General features: G+C 36.7%; 1 long non-coding RNA gene across 1 annotated transcript in view; it reads left to right on the top strand.

Annotated features, from left to right (window-relative positions):
• Nucleotides 1-685: 685 nt before the first annotated feature.
• Nucleotides 686-16,385, top strand: part of LOC145293915 (uncharacterized) — a 40,965-nt gene continuing 25,265 nt past the window's right edge. The window contains exon 1 of the long non-coding RNA XR_013869790.1: nucleotides 686-946. This is a non-coding gene — a long non-coding RNA (uncharacterized LOC145293915). The remainder of the gene's footprint in view (nucleotides 947-16,385) is intronic.

The raw sequence follows: 16,385 nt of genomic DNA, 5'->3' as shown, positions 1-16,385 counted from the left end.
CTATTCATGTAATTTCTGATTAACCAGAGGCTCACTGAGCAAGAAGGGAACATTCTTTTCAATTCTGGTAGGAAGGGATTCATGGTTGTGAACATGTTACAAAAAGTCAAGCAACTTCATTAGCTTATTTCTCGACATAGTTGCGATTCAGGTCAATATTTCCAGATTCAAAGATCGTCTTTGAAGAATCCTGGAAGACGTTTTCAGAGTCAAGTCGTAGCACAGCGATTCGCTTCTTGTATTTCATTAAAATGATTTCTTTTGCGGATTCCTTTGAGTTTTTTGGAAAAAGGAAGAGCTCTGATGGAGCTAAATCACAACTGTATGATGGTCAGTGTCACTGTTCTCGTGTAAATGTAGCGACCAGCTTATCAACGTTTAGTGCTTACCACATTTCCAGACTACGCCAGCCTGAGTGGCACCGAAACACGGTTCTGTTGAAAGCCATTGTGGTAGGGGGGGGGTTTCTAGTAGTAAATGTTTTTCAAAAAGCTGAGTCAAACACCTTCGAATTTAATTACGATAAAGCAGCGACGTTTCTTCTCCGAAAGAAGGGTCTGGAGAAGACAGAGTAGATCTTCACCCACTAGATTGCAGAATCCATTTTGCGCCAAGTGAACCTCTTCGTCATGCCATGACCATATTTAAATGCCATTCACAAATGTTAATGACAAATTATGTAAACTTTAATTGTTCATTCGTAAGAATACGTGCATTGGTTAAGAATTGGGAAGAAAAGAAAAAAATATACATAATTTATCACTGTCATATTTATTGAGTTTGTAATAAAAATGCTTTTTTTTTAAATTGGTTGAAGATTGAGAAAGATACGAAAAGAGTTTTCGCTGTTCTCATATAAATAAAACGGCTTACCACCGTCAGTGCTCAACACAGTTTCAGACCACACCAAACGACACTGAAACATTTTTGTTCTGTTCAAAACCAAGTAAGTATACATATGTTTCTTTTGAAACCAACGATATATATATGTGTATGTGTGTGTGTGTGTGTGTGTGTGTGTGTGTGTATATATATATATATATATATATATATATATATATATATATGTGTGTTTGTATGCATATATATATATATATACTAGCTGTACCCTGCCACGCATTGCAGTGGCTCAATTTGGTGTAATGGAAAAATTTAATAAAAGAGAAAATGCATGTTTCTTATATTAGTACAGCAATCCACTGCAAAAAGTGAAAAAGAAGGCAAAACTGAAAAAAATGGTACTCTTGCAGAATTTGATCTGGATTCTCGAGAGTTTCTGTCAATCATTCATGTTTTGGACTTGACCAACAATCAGTGGATGAAGCCGAACGTAGCAAAAATGTTGAAACGCTAAATGCTTTTTTTTTGTTGTTTTAAAAAATGTGATTTAGTAATTAATATTTGGTTGATGGTGGGGGGAGGGGGGTTACTATACACAGATTCGAAAAAGTCGTCCAAAAACAAATAAATGAAAGCAAAGGTAAGGTAATTTACGTTTCTACCTAATTGGATAATTGTTTAGTGTTTTTATGTAATGTAAAATGTTTAATTGGCTCAAAAAACAGAAATGGTCGCGAATTCTGTTGAATACGTTAAGTTTGGGAAAGTAAGTTGAAAACTAAAAACTATACAAAACAGTGTCTGAAACTCACCGAACATATGTTACCATGACATAGGCTGGCATAATGGATAGGTTTCTGACAGTATTTTGTATAGTTTTTTTAGTTTTAACTCACTTTCTCTAACTTAAAGTAATCAACAGTGTCCACCACCATTTGTAGCTTTCAAATACACCAATAAACACTGTTTTTCGAGCCGACTAAACGTTACATTAAATGAAAAGGGTTTATATTACTAAACAGATACGAAGAAGTTGTCAAAAAATAAATATATAACAAATAAATGTTATCAAAGGCAAGAAAAGTAAGTGTTCTACCTAACTGGATAAGATTTTAGTGTTTTTATGTAATGTATAATCGATTCAAAAACATTCAATGTTTATCGGTATATCTGAAAAATACAAATGGCGGCAGACTGTATCGAACACGTTAAGTTTGGGGAAATTTTGGGAAAATGAGTTTAAACTAAAAATACTGTTAGGAACTCACTCAATATATGTTACCATGATGTAGGCTGGCATATAATCGGTGGTTTTAAACTTTTGCTCGATACAGGTGACGACTTTTAAAAATCCCTTTTAGTGATTACTTGGTTTGAGGATATTTGTACAACTAAACGGCAAATCTGCTCAAAAAAATCCGGTATTATTTTACTTTAAGGCCCGTTTCACGTTCATATATAACGAAATATTTTATTGTAGATTTCGGTGTGCTAAAAACGAATCTGCAAACCGTTTACGTAGCAAAAAAAAAGTTTTCATGACATTCATGAAATTACTTTTTCGAAAAGTGGGTGATCACTTTTCAATCTAAATTTAACTTAGAATGAGCACCCACTTTCTGGCCACCTGAGAGAGGGGCATTTTTCTGTTTCTTGGCTAAAAAGTTTTTTGTTTGATTTCTTTTGCATGGTAATAACCCCTGAACTCTGGGACTATTTTCCATTTAACAGCCGTAGCCTTCGTTTACGCTATGCGTAAGCATAAACGAAAGCTGTTTAGCCAATAAACATGGGAAAAAATCCCCCCTCTCTCAGGTGGCTAGAAAGTGGGTGCTCATTTTAAGTTAAATTTACATGGAAAAGTGATCGCCACTTTTTCGAAAAAGTAATTTCTTCATATCATAAAAACTATTTTTTTTGCGACGGAAACGGTTTGCAGATTCGTTTTTAGCACACCAAAATCTACAAAAAAAAAAAATTTTATTTACGAACGTGAGACGAACAGCCCTTAATGGAAAATTATATCAAAAATCCGGGGGGAAAATAGTTTTCAATAAAAACAGCAAATGAATTCGATAGAAAAAAAATGGATGCTATTTTTTTTTCTGTGTGTTTCTTGGCTAAAAAGTCTTTTTGTTTGATTTCTTTTGCATGGTATTAACCCCTGAACTCTGGGACTATTTTCCATTTCACAGACGTAGCCTTTGTTTATGCTATGCGTGAGCATAAACGAAAACTGTTAAATATGCATTCGCGTACCAAATTGCCTTGTCAAAAAAAACCTTTAAGCCAATAAACACGAAAATAAATGCCCCTTCCTCAGGTGGCCAGAAAGTGGGTGCTCATTTTAAGTTAAATTTAGATGGAAAAGTGATCACCCACTTTTCGGAAAAAAAAATTTCTTCAGATCATGAAAACTATTTTGATACTCCTTGGGCGTTGAGTTCCATGGCGACCCGCAGAATTATTTAATGGTCGTTCCCTTAGTACCCCCCTAGTCAAGGCTAACGCATGCGCACGTAACATTTTTTATTTATTTACTTACGTGGTGGAGTTTCTATACTGATAGGTATTTTGAAATTTTTTCACTGGATTATTATTGATTGAACACTAACCAGATTATGAAAAAAAATTGAAAAAAAAAAAAAATCATTTCAACATTTGAAAGGGATACTCACTTTTTAGTTACCACGTTCTGGTAAATCGGTCACTTTTTATTTATTTATTTTTTTTTTCTGAATACGGAAGTGTCTTCGGGAGATATAAAATGGTCGCATGTTGACGAAGCAATGTATCGGGAGGCGTACGGGATTAAAAATTATTGGTGAATTTTTAGATTAGGTCCACCTCCTCAATTTTCTTTTAAATGACGACTTGAAATGGTTTTCGACTATGCTGAATACGAAAATCGCATCGAAATTTTGCAGAAATAAGTAGTTATCAAGATATAAAAAGTTGTATTATGCATTGTAATCTTTGGCGGCCATCTTTTTTACGTGTGTGTATTTGTTTATGGCGCGTGTGCACGTAAAAAGATGGTCGCCGAAGAATACAATGCATAATACAACTATTTATTTCCGCAAAATTTCAATGCAATTTTCGTGTTCAGCATTACTCGGAAACCTATAAATGTCGTCATTGAAAGGAAAATTGTGGAGGTGGACCTAATCTAAAAAAATACCAAATTATTAAACATTTCTCCAGCATGTTAGTGAAATTTATAATACTTTAAAAAAATTAAAAAGAAACAAAACAAAAGTTTTGAAAAAAAACTCACCTTTCACAAAAACAATTAAAAAAACACACACACACACACACACACACACACACACACACACACACACACACAAACTGACTAAATAAGTAAAAAAAAAATAATTAAAAATCTCGAAACTTTATTTTCATGAAAACAATAAAAAAAAAGTCCTGTTCTCTCTATTTTTTTTTCTTTGAGAAACAAATATATTTCTGACTTACAAATGCGGTAGAGACTCATTATTTTTACTTTCTATGGTTTTGATATACCGCGTTTTTATTGGTTACAAAATGGGTGACTGATTTATCAGAACGTTGTAACTAAAAAGTGAGCACCACTTTCAAATGTCGAAATAATGATTTCTTTTTTACATTTTTTTTTAATAATCTGTTTAATTAGTGTCCAATCAATAATAATCCAGTGAAAAAAAATTCCAAAAACCTATAAGTATAGAAATTAAGCATGGGAGTATACAACAACGTCGCCTTTCGCACTTTTACAAACATTTTTTAAAAAAAGTAACTAAACCATTTATTGATAATTTGTCACGTGTACAAACATTTATTTATTTACGTAGGCTTAACTCCTTTCATGAATAAGAAAAGTTTTACTCTTTAAGAATAATAAAAGGAAAAAGTTACTGAACATTTATAAAAGGACTTCTTTTCATGAAGGCCAGAGGAATAGTTGGCCGAAAATTCGTGAAACAACAACTAATAAAGATGAGAATAATAGTCCGCAATAAATAAAAATGGTGCTAATGCAGAGAGCGATCCGCGCTATTTTTTAATCATATTTCCACGTTTAAATAACGTTTTACGATATGATTTTTTTATTTATTCAATTGTAAGGTTAAAGTACAGAATAGGTACAAAACATCCTTACCTCCCCATGTTAAGAATGATTTTTAAATAATAACATTATTTCAGCGCGGATCACTCTCTGCATGAGTAATCTTATATAGAAAAACAAAAAAAAAACTCAAAAGCAAGCAACAAACTTTTTTTTTTGGCCTTATATAATAAAGAAAAGATGTGTAAATTAAAAAATTTGGAAGATAAACAAATGAAATATGTTTTTTTTTTTTGTTTTTTTTTTTACTTATCGAGTTAACAGAAAATGAAACCTTTCGTCAATTCGTGGCTGTGAAATGAATCGAACCGGAAGTTCAGTTTTATCAACAGAACAGATTCGCAGAAACGATTAAATAAATATATTTATTTTATTTAATATTTTAATTAGGTAAATTTATTTTAATAACATAAAAACATACCTCGACTCTAAAAATGGGTTGTCTGAAAATTTCAAATAAATTGGTAACGTATAAACATGGTTTTATTTGTTTAGAACGAACCAACTTTACATTTATATATATATATATATATATATATATATATATATATATATATATATATATATATATATATATATATACCGTTTTATCTGTTTGATTACATATGTCTCGGATGTTGGACGAGGTTTAGGATCCAACAACCTCGTCGGACCTTATCGAAATGGTTGTTAGTATTTGGAAGAAGTGTTTTAGAGGAAATACGAGAAAAAAAGGGAGGTAAGAGATAATAAGAGGGAGGGAAACGGGTATCGACAATATTTAAGTTTTGAAGGTTAAAATAGATTAGATTGTAGTGTGTGGCGGTAACAGATTCAGGTAGGCGTGGATGGAGATATATGGATATAGGGAAGGGAAGGAGGAGAGAGGATAGTAAAAAAAGGGTGGGTAAGGAAGGGAGGGCAGAGGAATTTCAATTTTTAGGTTTTAAAATTTTGACTACTTTTTGGTTGTTTAGCCAGGTATATGAAGTAGATGAGAGAGAGAGAGAGTAAGAGAGAGAAAGAGAAAGAGAGAGAGAGAAAGGGTTTGTGTAAGCGTCATGTGTTTGACAAGTAAAAGGTTCCATTTAGAATGTTCGTAGTCAACTCGTTCATTTCAGTTGACAATGAGTTGTTTTTAGGTAGTTAGGGTTAATACATACGCCAAGGCACGCGCAAATACGCATACATACAAACACATACATATGTATATTTCTACACATCCACACACAGACACATACGCACATACACATATATGTAAACAATGTATATGCAGACATAAATTTATTCGGATGAAGATAAAATGGTTTTATAAAAAAAAAAAACTCAAGTACGTCTTTAGTATGTTTTTTTTTCCAAACAAATATTTAAAATATTTGAACAAACGTTCCTTTCACATTTTGAGTTTACCAAGACAGAACGCACTCGGAAGTGGGGTGGCAGGTAACCATTTAGGAGCTTGTTTTGTTTCAAGAACACATTTTCATTCTACTCATTTGCAAAGGACGACCACTTATCAATTAATCCTAACCCTTCAGACGACAAATACCGAAAAATTGGCTAAAAGCATTAGTTTCTTGACACTCAACATCGTTTTAGACGTTCTGTATAGCGTCCTCTTCAGAAATTATTCAAAGTGTAAAATAATTAAAATATATTTAAGATGTGTTCAGAATGTATAAAAGCATTTTCGCAGTCCATTTTGATTACATGTTTCCAGAGCGGATGAAATGTCTGTAAATAACACCAAATATCTTGATGGGTGTGTTCCACTCCTACCATTCTTATTGAGGTCAGACTATGGTCATTCCTACTTTTGCTGTCCCCTCTCACTACTTTCCCTTTCCTACTTTTTATTTATTTTTTATTTTTTTATGTTTTTTTTTTTTTATTACTTGGGTGGAAGTGAGGGTCGCGTTGGTACTTGGTCAGGTGGGTGCGTAGGGGAAGGTGTGTGTGTGGGGGGGTCGTTTTTTAGTGTGAGGAAGATCTCGCTCAGGGGACGCCTGGAAAGGCACAAGTATAAGAATAAGCATGATCTCAGTCATGAAGGGTTTCTCCTCCACTGACTGAGGGTAGGAGGGGTGGGCGCAGTGTTGGAACAGATACTACACTGCGATTCTAGGTATATTTTAGTGTTGTAGGTTTCGAGGTAAGTGGGTATTGTTTAATGTGTTATACTAGAGGTAGGGGTGCTGTGCCTGTGTGTGGCTGTGGGTGTGTGTGGCTGTGGGTGTGTGTGGCTGTGTATGTATGTGTGTGTGTGGGGGGGTGTTTTTTTTCCAAATGTATCGGTTCTAATTTAGGTGTGTATGAACGTGCGTGCGGGTGTGTTTTGCATTTCATATGTTTGTGCGTTGATATTAAGCTCTGTTTAATTCGGGAGTGAATCTTGTTATGAATTTTTTTTTCCTGTGTAAGTAAATAAAAGTAGTTGTCTGTTTGGAAGATTGGCATTATTTTGAAGCTATTTCCATTGCATGTATGCACGTGTTTTGAAACATAGAGGTGTCTGTTATCTGCGATTTTAATGTTGCTCTTATGTAAGGCCACTCTATTGCTATGTAAGATTTGTCACACGCTGTGCATTTTAGTGCATACACTATATTTCTGGAGGTGCAGTTTGGTCCTTTTTTATTTTGAATGTTTGTGTTAGATTTTTGAATGTGTATGTGTTTCCTTCTGTTATTATGTCACAAACTCCACATCGCTGTTTATTGCATTTTGTGACTCCTTTTGTAGTGTATTGAAGGAGTTTAGAGGAGGTTAGGATGTGTTTTAGGTTTGGGGGTTGGCGTTTGCTTTTTATTATTTTTGTTGTTTTGAGTATCTTGCTTAGTTTATCGTTCTGACTGAGAAGGATAAGGTTTTTCGTTATCCGTGTAAATAGTTCTGGGTTGTTTGTGTTGTGTGTGAAGACGTATGCTAGAATTTGTTCTTTGTTGTGTTTTTTTTGGGTTTCTTAGTTGGTCTACGGGGATTTTTTCTGCCAGTTCAATACCTTTACGTATTAGTGGTGGTGGATATCCTCTTTTCCGCAGGGTTATTTGCAGTTCATTTAATCGAGTCGAACGGACGTGTCTGTCTGTAACTATGGTGCAGACTCTACGTGCCAAGGAGTAGAGTATGGATTTTAGACAGTTTTTGGGATGGTAGCTTTTAAAGTTGAGGTATTGTTGAGTATCTGTGGGGTTTTGGTAGATGTCTGTGATTATGTTGTTGTTTTTAATTGTTACTAGGATGTATAGAAAAGGTAGTTCTGTGGGTCTCTACTCTAGGGTGAAGTTTATTTTGGGGTGTAGGTTTTGTAGTATAGTGTGAAGCTCTCATGCTGTTTTCCAGAGGATAAAGCAGTCGTCCAGGTATATTTTCCAAGATTTTATGAAGAGTGTTTTGATATTGTGTCCGTATTTCTGTTCTATCCTTTCATAAAGGATTTCTTCCAGGAAGGCGAGTGTAAGGGTGGCATATGTTGGTGCCATTTTTGTACCCATTGATGTGCCTAGTGTTTGGATGCAATTGTCATTATTAAATTCGAAAGAGTTATTGTTGAGGATTATGTCAATGCTGTCAATCACGAATTGTTTGGTAAATCTGGGGTGTAAATTCTGTGTATGTTTGTCAATCCAGTATGAGATAGCTTTTCCCCCCAAGTTGTGTGGGATATTGCTGTATAGGCTGCTAACATCGAATGTGGTTAGTATTGTCCCATCGTCTACTGTTTGTGGTAGGGGGCTAAGGAAGTGTATGCCATCTCTTATATAACTTCTAACTAGATTGGTGAAGGGTTGTAATAATATATCTATTAGGTTACTAAGTCTGCTTGTTGGGCATGCTGGTCCTGCTACTACGGGTCTGCATGTGAGGTCATTAGGGTTTGGGGTGCTTATGTATTCTGACTTTTGTGTGTTCATGGCATGTCTTGTGATTTTAGATATGGTTGTGTTGTCTTGTTAGAGCTCATTGGTTTGTAATAGGTTTCGTTCCCTAGTGTTTCTAAAATTTTGGTTTTATAGTAGTCTTTATTCATGATAACCACCGCACTCCCTTTGTCTGCTTCCTTTATAATTATGTTGCTATTAAGTCGGATTTTTTTTAAGTGCTTGATTTTGTTTTCGTGTTAGATTACTAGTGTTTTTTTTTCTTTTTGTTGGGGGTTAAGGTTAAGAAAGTATTTAGTTCCGTTGTATTGTTTTGTTTGTTGGGAAGTATGTTGATTTGTTTTTCACTGGGGAATCGTCTGTTGTGTTTTCCCTCTCATTTAATAAATCCATCAGTCTGAATTTGCGTTCAAATTCTTTAAGGTCTTTCTATAACTCTGCTATGTTACTTTTGAGGGTTGGGCAGAATTTGAGACCCAGTTTTAGTACTTCAATTTCGCTATTTGTAAGTGTCTCTGTAGATAGATTTATGACTTTGGGTTTTATGTTGTCTAGTCTGGTGTTGTCAGTTTGTGAGGAATTCCTAAAAAATGATGTCGTGGGTTGTTGGTTTCATTGTTTTGGTTGGGAGGTTGGTTATGTTGATATACAGGAATGTATGGATTATGATAGTGCCTGGAGTATTTATATTGGCTGCGTTGGCGTCGGGGTATTTTTGAGGTCTGTTTCGTTCTGTGGGGTACTGGAGGTGTATGTAGTAGGGATTATTTTGGGTTGGATGGTATCTATAGAGATGGTTTTAATCTATTGGGTAATATCGATGGGGATTGTTAAGCAAGGGAATTATTTGGTGGTTTGTATGGGTGGGGTAGGGTGAAATGTGGCGTGTTCTTGACTGTGTTGCATGATGTGGTTGGTAATAATTATTTTTGTATTGCTGTTGGGGGTGTGTGAATATTTTCGATCCTGGATCTGGCCCTACCCACATGGGGAGACAAACAAAAATCCTCTATGTATATTTATAAATAAGCCTTTTTATTTAAACAAACATAATGAATGCCCATCCGACTAAGATTAAAAACGAAATCACAATAGAAAGAAACTAAAATCTAAAAATCCAAAACAATCAAAATCACAATAAAATGAAAACATCTCTACCGATTATCCCTGTTTCAGAGAAACTGCCCCCCATCCCCCACCACACACACGTTACAAACGAACTTGTATCACATTTGCTTTATTATAATGTTATAAAACTATTAGACGTATACATTCTACAAGCAATACAAGGAAAAGACACACACACACACACACACACTCCCCTACGCACCCACCTGACCAAGTACCAACGCAGCCCTCACTTCCACCCAAGTGATAATAAAAATAAAAATAAAAACATAAAAAATAAATAAAAAGTAGGAAAAGGAGAAGTGAGAGGGGACAGCAAAAGAAGGAATGACCATAGTCTGACCCCCAATAAGAAGGGTAGGGGTGGAACACACCCGTGGAGACATTTAGCATTATTTACAGACATTTTATCCGCTCGGGAAACATGTAACCAAAATGGACTGCGAAAATGCTTTTATACATTCTGAACACATTTTAAATATATTTTAATTATTTTACACTTTGAATAATTTCTGAAGAGGACGCTACACAGAACGTCTGAAACGCGTAAAAAACTATTTCAATGATTTCAAAACATTATTACAATGATCTAAATATTATACCTTCTTATATGAAAAATAAAAATACGGATTAATAAAATAATGTTAAATAATACATAGAAATTGTTGGTGACCTTTCTTATTTATATATATATATATATATATATATATATATATATAGATATATATATATCTAGATATATATCTAGATATATATCTAGATAGATGGATAGATATATATATCTAGATATATATCTAGATATACATATATATATATATATATATATATATAGATAGATAGATAGATATAGATATATATCTAGATATATATATATATATATATATATCTAGATATATATCTAGATATACATACATATATATATATATATATATATATATATATATATATATATATGTCACCCCCTTCAGCCGGTCGGTTGAGACGACCGTCGACCTCAGAACTCTTCCACTCCAATTACGGCAGCCTGAAAACGACCCGACTCTGGCGGTTTGCAGTTCACTATTTTCGTCCTTCCAGTGACCACTGCCGGTGATAATTCTTAGCCGTTTTAATGTTGCTGATATGGGGTAGTGACAGAATTATCAATTGATCGTCTAAATTTATACTCTGGACCTGTCGTTGTGTACTCACTTACTGGCGAACATCGCCGATAAGAGAGACGTGGATTTTAGTGTGGTGAAAAAGGAAATAAAAACGATTCCACACACGAATAAACAATTAATCTGGGTTTATTCACAATAATAATGGTCTAATAATATTTCAGAGCTTGAAGAAAGTTGGCTGTAGCTATTTTAAAACGGTAGCTTGTGACTCGAGTTCAGATAAGTTTTTCGGCCATTGGAGATACGTGTTTTAAGTCAAAAGCCATCTCTGCCCGACTTTAACACCATCTGAATTCGCCAAAATCGAATTCTCTCTTTTTCTCTCTTCTCCCCTCCTCTCTTCTCCTTCTCTCTCTTTCTCTCTTCTCATTCTGTTCTTTTCTCTGTGTTCGAGGAATATATACATATCCATCAATGCCCTTTAAACATCACGAGTTTGTATTTGTTTACAACAAGAAAACTTGCCTGTTATCAGCTTTCAAACCTTGTTTTCTAAAATAAACAACCGCCTGTTATTTCATCTCGAATTCTGTGTTTCAAAATGAATAGCCAGCTCACTCCAAACTCTGACCGTTACAACAATAAGTATCTCTTGACATACTTTTTCCTTTGTCTGTTCTAACCAAAGAGACATTTGATCGTCCTATTTTTTTCGTTCTTTTGGCTTTTTCTCTAAAACGCCATATCAACCCCATAACTTGGTTACATACCTCCCCCACTTAAAAGAAACAATATTGGACTCAATATTTTTTCTAACCCACTTCTTCTTTCTGGGCCTTAATACCATGGCTCTTTGTGGTTTTACAATTTATAATAGTTCGTCAATTGGATTCGTTCTTAAAGAAAAAAAAACTATATCATTCATGCCCATGCAAAAAGTTCTCTTTTAGAGTTTAGCGTTTTTCAAATCTGCTTTCAGTTCATACGATTGTCCATAAACCTCATAAAAATTTTTTTTATATATATATATACATATACACATTTCAATGCATGCAACTATTTAGTCAATAGTCTATTTTTCCTCGGATTTCATTCCATGGCTCTTTCTTGGTTATCTGGCTTCTTCACATATGTATCTCCAACGTTAGTAGGGTATTAGATGCGGGGTTCACTGGTAGTCTTGATTCTGTACCAGATTGATCAGGTCTGGTGTTTTTATCAGAAACCACGGTAGCGTCCCTCACTTCATGCTCATCCCTATTCATTTCAAACAACGAATGGACTTTTCCTTTTAAGCGCTCTAGTTGAGGGTTACTCTCGTCCTTATCTATTTTATTAGCATCCTTTCCAGCCCTTAGGAGGCTATTGATGTAGCTAACTCTCCTTTTCCCATACACTAGAAAAGCTATTATCATTATCACGACCAAGATGATTATTGTAGGATTTAACCATTTACTTACTTTTTCCCATCGCCATTTTTCTGGTTCATTACCATCCTTCACTGCTCGTAACTCATCTAATAACTCGCTCATATCGATCTTTCCGTCCAGTTTCAAAAGAGGTGGAATTTCGCGAGCTTTTATCTTCGGAAATTCCTTAGTGATAGGTGTCCATACCTTTGACCAATTTACACGCGGCATTCTAGTTAATGACAGAAAGTAATTTCTGAGTTCAAACTTCTCTTTAAATCTGTAGGATGGCAAGATCTCTAGAGTTGGGCCAAACGCTGTGCAACTCATAGGTAGATCTATAATGGTCATAGGTGGATGAATAAGTATTTCCCCTTGTTGCCGTCCCTTACAGACTTTCGACAACTTCCGTTCACTAGTTGAGGCAACTGCCCAAACACCATCAGATAGATGTATAGCTTGGGGGGTTAGTATATCAATCGACACTTCTGCTCCACAATATTTATCGATCCCCTCCTCATTACCTTGGAATAATTGAACTACGCATAACTTGTGTCCGTGAGTTGCATAGATGGGACTTTCTACTGCACAAACTCTTAGCGCATTCATGCTACACGCTAGTGCTTCGCTAGGTGACAACACTATGAATTTGGTTCGGGCTGGGTTAAAAGCTATTCCTTCGGTTTCAACTTTGTACCTTGCTACTGCTCTCCTCTCAGTGACATTAGTAGGAAACGGTATCGGTAAATTAATTACGTTAAATACTTCGAAGTCGCTATTTCTATCCAATAAAGGTAACTCAACCATTACGTAAATCTTATCATTTTGTAACATCGTAGCACAACTCAAGGTTTTATAATATTCCCATAGACTCTTCTTTGGATCTACTGGTAAGCGTAAAGTATGTGGCAAGTCTGCCTGAAGCATCCCAAGTATTGTTTTTAAGTCTTTGGGGGGTATGATGCTCGGTGACATGTGCGCTAATGAAAGTAAATCTAATTGTGTCCTAACATGTTCCATTGCCACTGTCAATAACTGAATTGATGAGTCGAGTTGGTTTGTCATCGACATCAGTTCCAGTATTTGCTTAGTTACATACTACCATACTTATTCTTCTAGTCAAACTTTCGTTTAGGCTGACGACTGTATGGGATAGCCAGTTTATTCTTTGTCTATGTTCTGTCAGTTCGTATCTAGTAACGTTCACTATTGATAAGCTTTCCTCTATGACGTGCTTTATCTTCTGTTGATTTTCCTCTAAACTGCTTATATGCCTTTCTAATACTTCTGTGTCACTCTCCGATACGGTCCCGAATAATACGTGTAGTGCTTTACCTACGAAAGGAAGTATAGATCTCTTTCTAACTCGTTTTTGGGTCCCATCTGCTGCTAGCAATCCAATATCCCTAAAATATCCTCCAATGTATCGGAGTCTTTGTTTCATCTTATCTAACCGTCCTCCTAGTGATACAAATAACGCTGTATTAGAATTTATCCCAAGTTTTGATTGATTTTTTTGCATCTGCAGCTTTAAGTGCGCTGCTAAGTTAACTTCGTCTTCTAGTTCCATTTGAACCTTCCGATACGCTCTCAGATCGATGACGAACGTCAGGATCCACTTAGAATGAGTAATCATTACCTCGCTGGTCTTCTTAAATACCGTACTGTGTGTGTGGCGTAACGCTACTGTCAATCCAACCATCACCGCCATCATCATTATTAGACGCCGCATCCTACAAATACACATAGTAACGTTCCTTTATTATTTGTTCCATTTTATTTTTAGTCACTCAATTCCAGTTCCATAAATAACTTAACGAAAGAATCAGTTTCATCCTCTTCGTCTTCCTTATCCTCTTCATCGCTATTTGTAACTTTCCCCGTTTTAGAGATAACATTGATAGGTCGTCTTACACTGCTTTGCAAAAGTCTAGGTCCCCTAACATCGCCTATTACCTCTGGGGGCTGTGTCGACGGAATCGCATTGCTCTCTGATTCTTCAGCCCTATTCTCATTACCAGCCTCTCTATCTCTCAGTACCGATAGTGGAATATCATCTTCAGATTCCCAACCTTCCGAATCTGGAGGCGTAGTTGTTATCTCTGGTGGCGAGTCGGTATTCTCTACCTCAAATTCTAACTCTAACTCCTGTTCATCCGCTACCTCATCAGCCCACCTATCCGTATCTTCCCAATCTCCTTCCGGATCTATCAGGGTGGCTTTCCTTACAGGTCTATCTGTCTGTATATTAGGCATTTTCTACTCCCTAATATTGGCTTCACAGATGTCTGACGCGTGAACCCTCTTCGTTCTATTCGTCAGTTGATCCCATATTTTATATGTCACTGGTCCCGTTTGTTTTACTATCCTTTATAGCCCCTTCTATCTCACCCCAGCTCGTCACCGCTGTTCTAGGTGGAATCTTTAAATCTTCACGAGACACAAGATCCACTTGAGTGAGCCTCGTGCTACCTAACATAATCTCTTCCTCCCCAAGGATTAACTTTGGAGGGTCGAATTTTAATACAGCTTTCCTCTCTCTCAGCCAGTCTCCTCCCAGTATCACGTCGTGGGCCATTTTTGGTGCTACATACAATGTGTGGGATGTCTCAGTCTCGCCCATCTTTATCTTTACTTCCAGCATCCAATCTAAGCTAAATCTACCCCCATCTGCCTGAAACGCGTTCACTTTAGTCGACATAAATCGGTCGGCGGGGAGTCTTAGTCTTTGCAACTCTAAAGAACTAATGACTGAGACTTCCGATCCGGTGTCTATCAACGCTCTGAACGTTCTGCCCTCTATTTCAATGTTGCAGGTGAGTTCGTCATCTTCGGACCATATTTGACATAACCTAATCCCATCTCTATCCTTATTCGAAGGATTCTTAACCTTACTTTTCCTCTTTCTACAACTGTCCCACAAATGCCCGCTCTTCCCAAACCCCTGGCATGTCTCCTTCTTCCTTAGTGGACAGCTAGTTGCTGTGTGCCCTCTTTCCTTACACTCGTCACACCGTACGAACTCTTTCGCCTTGCAACTTTGAATTAAGTGTTCTTCACTGCCGCACTTAAAACACTTACGCCTCAGCATGCAGACCCTCTTTGGATGTCCCGGGCGGCCACAGTTGAAACAGTGCACCCCGTCTCTGCACTGGTAACTATAGTGCCCCTCTTTTCCGCAATTGTAGCATTTTAATTTTAAAGCCCTATCTATGCTTTTCCGGACATTCTTATTTCTCCTAGGGGTCACCCGCCCTTTCGCTATTGGGGCAACCCTAACTAGTTTAAAGATTTCCTTGTTGGAATCTTCTTAGGGGATGTGAGTTTTAATTTGGGTCCGGGTGGATTCTTTCTATCCCTATTCCTACATTCATGTGCCCTGTGCCCTTCTTTCTGGCAAACAAAGCACACTAGACCCCTCTTAAAGTTGGGATGGGGTATGTGTCTCCCCCCTCCCCTTAAGTCCCAGTGTTCTGGATTCGAGGCTTCTTCTTCCCCACTCTGGTGAAGCTCAGGGCACTTTGCTCGGATGTGTCCTCGTCGACCGCATCCGTAGCAGACCTTCAACCAGGCTGTCTGGTTCTCCTCTAATTTTCCTAATCTCAGGAGAAAGGCTTCAGCTCTTCGAGCCTGTGCAAAGGCCTCCTCCAACGTGTTAGGCTGTGCCCTTGCCACGTCCTCACGCAACAGGGAATTGCTCAAAGCGTCCGTGAAGAACTCTGCCAGCTGGGCCTGGGTAGCCAGATCATTTCTCCGATCTTGATCTGGGTAAGCTACCTTAGCGAGAACGCTCATGCGTCCCTCTAGGTGAGCGATGGATTCGTCACCCCTCTGCCTCACACCTACCAGCGCTCGAGCTGCCTCCGTTCGGCTCGAGTGACTGCGGAAGTACCGCTGGATGTCATTTTCAAACATCTTCCAGTTGGTTTGGGATTTG

The sequence above is a fragment of the Euprymna scolopes genome, chromosome 15 (assembly GCF_053919585.1).
Source record: "Euprymna scolopes isolate OS-2025 chromosome 15, ASM5391958v1, whole genome shotgun sequence".
Taxonomy (NCBI): Eukaryota; Metazoa; Mollusca; class Cephalopoda; order Sepiida; family Sepiolidae; genus Euprymna; species Euprymna scolopes.
The sequence above is the reverse complement of the archived record's forward strand: the minus strand, read 5'-3'. Positions and strand labels throughout refer to the sequence as shown.